Source organism: Scyliorhinus torazame, chromosome 17 (assembly GCF_047496885.1).
Source record: "Scyliorhinus torazame isolate Kashiwa2021f chromosome 17, sScyTor2.1, whole genome shotgun sequence".
NCBI classification, from domain to species: domain Eukaryota; kingdom Metazoa; phylum Chordata; class Chondrichthyes; order Carcharhiniformes; family Scyliorhinidae; genus Scyliorhinus; species Scyliorhinus torazame.
This window is the reverse complement of record NC_092723.1, coordinates 84,047,444-84,052,953: the sequence shown is the minus strand read 5'-3', so window position 1 is coordinate 84,052,953 and position 5,510 is coordinate 84,047,444. Positions and strand designations below refer to the sequence as shown.

Below are 5,510 nucleotides of genomic sequence, written 5' to 3'. Positions count from 1 at the left end.
GATGTGGGGCCTCAAAGAGGGGTTTCACGGTTCTCCAACCTTTGTAATCCCTCCTGAGTTCCTCGATGTTCTCAGGGGTCAGCAGTTTTACATTTAGCTTCCACGTCCCCCTGCCTACCCCCTGGTCTTCCTGCAGGTGGCAGTCGGCCAGTAGGAGGCAGTGGTCAGAGAAGAACACCGGCATTACGTCGGTGGACCTGACCGTGAAAGCTCGGGACACAAAAAAGAAGTCTATCCTGGAGCGGACGGACCCGTCTGGCCGTGACCATGTGTATCTACGCTGCGCGCCGTCTGCAGGGTTGCTGCAGACGTCGAGCAGCTTGGCGTCTTTTACCGTTTCCATCAGGAGTCTGGACGTAGCGTCTAGTTTGCTGTCGGCTTTGCTGGATCGTCCAGCCGCATCGATGATGCAGTTGAAGTCACCACCCAGGATGACCGGCTTGGAGGTGGCCAACAGCAGTGGGAGTTGCTGAAGAACTGCCAGCCGCTCACTTTTTACGGCCGGGGCGTACACATTAATAAGTCTGAGAGGGGTGTTTTTGTATTTCACGTCTGCTACGAGGAGGCGCCCGCCCACCACCTCCTTAACGTCGGAGATGGTGCAGTTGCCTCCCCGCAGCAGAATACCCAGGCCGGAGGAGCGGCAGTCGTTTCCTCCTGACCAGATGGATGGCCCGTGGGACCACCAGCTCGACCAGCGCCTGTAGTTGCTGAGGTGCGGAATTCCGCACTCCTGCAGGAACAGTAGGTCAGCTTTTACATTTGCCAAATAGTTGAGTGTGGCTACACACCGCGAAGTATCTTTGATGCTTCGCACATTTATGGATGCAATTTTTAAACCCATTATAAAAAAGATAGATTTACCAGTCTCAAGAGTCCAGAGTCTATACAGTTGGCTGTTCCAGCTGTTCGATGTTCCCCAGCATGCCGGTGGTGCTCGCAAACTTTAGCACAGTTGCAGGGCTGAGAAAGCTGTTCTGGTCCGTACTGGCCCCGTGATTTTGATGCAGATGCATTGGGGGGGTGATGTAGCCCTGGCGTTCGTCATGGCAGTCAGTAGGTGTTGGGGTTGCAGGCCGGTCTTCACCTGGGTTGTTGCTGCTCGTTACTATCGGGGGTTGGTCTGTGACCTTGTTTCCTTCCCGGTCGGTGGTCTGGGGGGTCTGTGCCTTCCGTTCCACGTTGGTGCTTTGCCTCTTTATTTGAGGCCGATTCTTGTCCTGTTTTCCCTCATCGGATGAGGTGTCGGCGCTAAGTGCGCCGGCTGAGAGGTGTCGCTTTTTGCCGCTACCCCTCGGGGGGTTCTTCAGTTTGTTTTTTTGTTTCCGCTTTCGTTTGTCCCTGTTCACTGTTTCCCAGGGCTCTTCATTCTTTGTCCCATCCTCTTCCTCTTCCATTGAGTGTTCCTCATCAGATGGGGCTGGGGTTGGGTTGTCAGGAGGTGCTGCGGCCTCTTCTTTTTGTTGGGGGCCCTTTTGTTGCTTTTCCTCATTCTGAGCCGTGGTGTCTTTTTCGGTGGAGGGTGTATGCACCTCCTCTCTGGTCGCCTTTTTAACTCCGCTGCTGATGATTTCAGCGTATGTCGCCCCGCGTTTCGGGCAGGCCCTGTAAAGATGGCCGGCCTCCCCACACAGGTTGCAGCACTTGTCTTCTTTGCAGTCCTTAGTCATGTGTCCCTCCTGCCTGCAGTTCTTGCAGAAGGTCACACTGCAGTTTGCGGCAACATGCCCCGTTTTGCCACAGGTGTGGCATACTCGTGGCTGTCCCACGTAGTAGAGGTAGCCACGATTTACTCCAATAGCGAAATTGGAGGGGGGATGCAGGATGGCTCCGTTGCTGTCCGTTCTTAGGGTCACCTTGACCTGGTGCTCACTTGTCCAGATGCCGAAGGTGTCTTTCACTTGCACGCTGTCACTTTTCAGCTCAGCGTACCTGGCGAGGAACGTGAGCACATCAGATACAGGGACGTGGGGGTTGTACGTGTGCAGTGTAACAACCCGATTTCGCTGTGCCGGTAGCGTAAACAGAGGTTCCGCAGTCAGGATCGACAAGGGACTCTGGTTACCTTTTTCCTTGAAGACGTTCAAGAATTTGATGCACGCTGCGACGCTCTTGAAGGTGACATCAAAGAAACCATTCTTGGGGAAGTTTTGCAAGCAGAAGATCTCTGTTGCTTTAAACCCACAGCACTCGAGCAGCACCTTCTTCACGAAGTGTTTCCGGTCCAAAGGTGCCTCTCCATCCGTTTTCTTCACTGTGACTCGGACAGTGTTTCGCACGCCCCAGCCTGGTGGTCGGGATGCAGCTGCATCCATAGCTCGTACGTTGGGTGTGAAACTGTATCGGCGTTAGGCCTAAACCCGAGGTTTAGGCCAGCATGTAGATCCACCAATAGCAGCCAAGCTCCAAACGTTTCTTCTTTGACGACTTCAATCCCTCCGAGTTCTCCAATCCACGATCGTCATCGAAATCCTCAGCTTCCCTCTATCAAATGAGACTACACTTGATCTTAGCCAAAAGGCCGAGAAGCGGAGTAATCCACATTCAACAGTGAAATGATGTGGAGATGCCGGCGTTGGACTGGGGTGAGCACAGTACGAAGTCTTACAACACCAGGTTAAAGTCCAACAGGTTTGTTTCGATGTCACTAGCTTTCGGAGCGCTGCTCCTTCCTCAGGTGAATGAAGAGGTATGCTCCAGAAACATATATATAGACAGATTCAAAGATGCCAGACAATGCTTGGAATGCGAGCATTAGCAGGTGATTAAATCTTTACAGATCCAGAGATGGGGTAACCCCAGGTTTGAGAGGTGTGAATTGTGTCAAGCCAGGACAGTTGGTAGGATTTTGCAGTGAAATGGGTGGTCAATTTTGAATTTGTTTGCTTTCCCCCTTGTGCTTGTAAGATGAGGCCTTTCGTCATCCTTCATCACACCCCGTAGAAGCTGAGTAGCAGCAGCCACTTGACGAAGCGTTTTGTTGTGTGATGAAAGAAATGTGAATAAAGTGTATATTTGTATGTGTTTGAGCTGTTTTTTGACTTTGAAATTCCCCATAAAGGGGTGGTGTGCACCGTTCCTGGAGATACTGCAATACCAGGTCGATGCGTGGAGTGGACGGAGCAAGCCCCTATTCCATCTCCCTGCTCCAAAAATCAATTTAATATATGGTCCCCAGATAAGGGACGTATCAGATATTAAACTGATAAGAACAGATTTTTTTTTTTTTTTTAATTCAAAAAAATATACTTTATTCATAAAAATTTATCATGAGCGTTACAGAAACATTTCAAATTGTCTTGACTGTACATTTCCGGCAGGGTTACATGTTGCCTTGACTTTCTTTCATTCACTTTTGATATTGTCGTACACATATCACTCTTTACATTACCATTCCTTCTTAAATATTTACAGTGGCATGTTAGTTTTATACATTGTAGTGTTGGTTGCCCCGACCGAGGGGCTTTACACTGTTACCCACCCCTCGGTGTACATTTGCTGGAAAGACTTTACACAGTGGTCTTTCCCCATTGCGCCTTGGCGGCAGCTGCCCCAAGCTTGAGTGCGTCCCTCAGCACGTAGTCCTGGACCTTGGAATGTGCCAGTCTGCAACACTCGGTCGAGGACAATTCTTTGCACTGGAAGATCAGCAAGTTTCGGGCAGACCAAAGAGCGTCTTTTACCGAGTTGATGACCTTCCAGCAGCAGTTGATATTTGTCTCGGTGTGTGTCCCTGGAAACAGTCCGTAGAGCACAGAGTCCTGTGTCACAGATCTGTTTGGGATAAACCTTGACAAATACCACTGCATCTCTCTCCAGACCTTCTTTGCAAAGGCACATTCCACAAGGAGGTGTGTGACCGTCTCATTTCCCCCACAGCCACTCCGAGGGCAGCGTGCATTGGTGCAGAGCCTTCGGGTGTGCATGAAGAATCTGACAGGGAGGGCCCTTCTCACCACCAGCCAAGCTAGGTCTTGGTGCTTGTTTGAAAGTTCTGGTGATGAGGCGTTCTGCCAGATGACTCTGGCAGTCTGCTCAGGGAACCATCCAACGTCCTCCACGGTCTCTTTTTCCCTGAGGGCCTCGAGGACATTACGTGCTGACCACTGCTTCATTGCCTTGTGGTCAAAGGTGTTTTCTTTCAAAAACTTTTCCACAAAGGACAGGTGGTACGGTACGGTCCAACTACTTGGAGCGTTCCGCGGCAATGAGGCCAGGCCCATCCTTCGCAACACCGGGGACAGGTAGAACCTCAGTATGTAGTGACACTTGGTGTTTGCATACTGGGAGTCCACGCACAGCTTGATGCAGCTGGACACAAAGGTGGCCAACAGGATGAGGGAGGCGTTGGGTACGTTCCGCCCTCCCTTCTCCAGAGGTTTGTACATGGTGTCCCTTCGGACACGGTCCATCTTGGATCGCCAGATAAATTTGAAGATGGCCCGGGTGACTGCTGTGGCGTAGGGTCGGGTTATGGGCCAGACCTGCGCCACGTACAGTAGCACCGAGAGTACCTCACACCTGATGACCAGGGTTTTGCCCGCAATGGAGAGGGAGCGTTGCTCCCACCAGCCCAGTTTCTGTCTTACCTTTCCTATGCGCTCCTCCCAGTTTTTGGTGCACGCCCCAGCAGCTCCGAACCATATCCCCAGCACCTTCAGGTAATCTGACCTGACAGTGAAGGGGACAAAGGACCGGTCGGCCCAGTTCCCAAAGAACATGGCCTCGCTCTTGCCCCGGTTTACCTTGGCTCCAGAGGCCAGTTCAAACTGGTCGCAGGTGGTTAAGAGCCTGCGTACAGACGCAGGATCCGAGCAGAAGACGGCAACGTCGTCCATGTACAGGGAGGCCTTGACTTGCATGCCTCCACTGCCTGGGATCGTCACTCCTCTTATACCCGGATCCCTCCTGATGGACTCGGCAAAAGGTTCTATGCAGCACACAAAAAGGGCAGAGGAGAGAGGGCAGCCCTGCCTGACTCCAGATCTGATCTGGAACTTTTCTGATTCCCACCCATTGATTGAGACTGCGCTATAGATGTTTGTGTAGAGCAGTTTGATCCAATTGCGAATTCCCTCCCCAAACCCCATTTTGGAGAGCACATCCATCATGTAGGTGTGCGATATTCTGTCAAAAGCCTTCTCCTGGTCAAGGCTGATGAGGCAAGTGTCCACCCCCCTGTCCTGCACGTAGGCGATCGTATCCCTGAGTAGCGCGAGGCTATCAGAGATCTTCCTGCCGGGTACAGCACAGGTCTGGTCAGGGTGGATCACCGACTCCAGAGCAGACCTGACCCGATTGGCGATGACCTTTGCTAGAATTTTGTAGTCCACATTCAACAGTGAAATGGGTCGCCAATTTCGAATTTCTTCCCTTTCCCCCTTCTGCTTGTAGATGAGGGTGATGATGCCTTTCCTCATGGACTCTGACATGCTGCCCTCCAGAAGCATACTCTCGTACACTTCCAGCAGGTCTGGGCCCATCCAGTCCCACAGAGCCGAATACAACTC

The 5,510-nt window shown here is 51.8% G+C and overlaps 1 non-coding gene across 1 annotated transcript; it reads right to left on the bottom strand.

Moving 5' to 3' along the window:
• Positions 1-3,063: 3,063 nt before the first annotated feature.
• Positions 3,064-3,247, bottom strand: LOC140394664 (U2 spliceosomal RNA). The gene has a single exon (XR_011935958.1). It is a non-coding gene; the product is annotated as a U2 spliceosomal RNA (small nuclear RNA).
• Between the last annotated feature and the right edge of the window lie 2,263 nt (positions 3,248-5,510).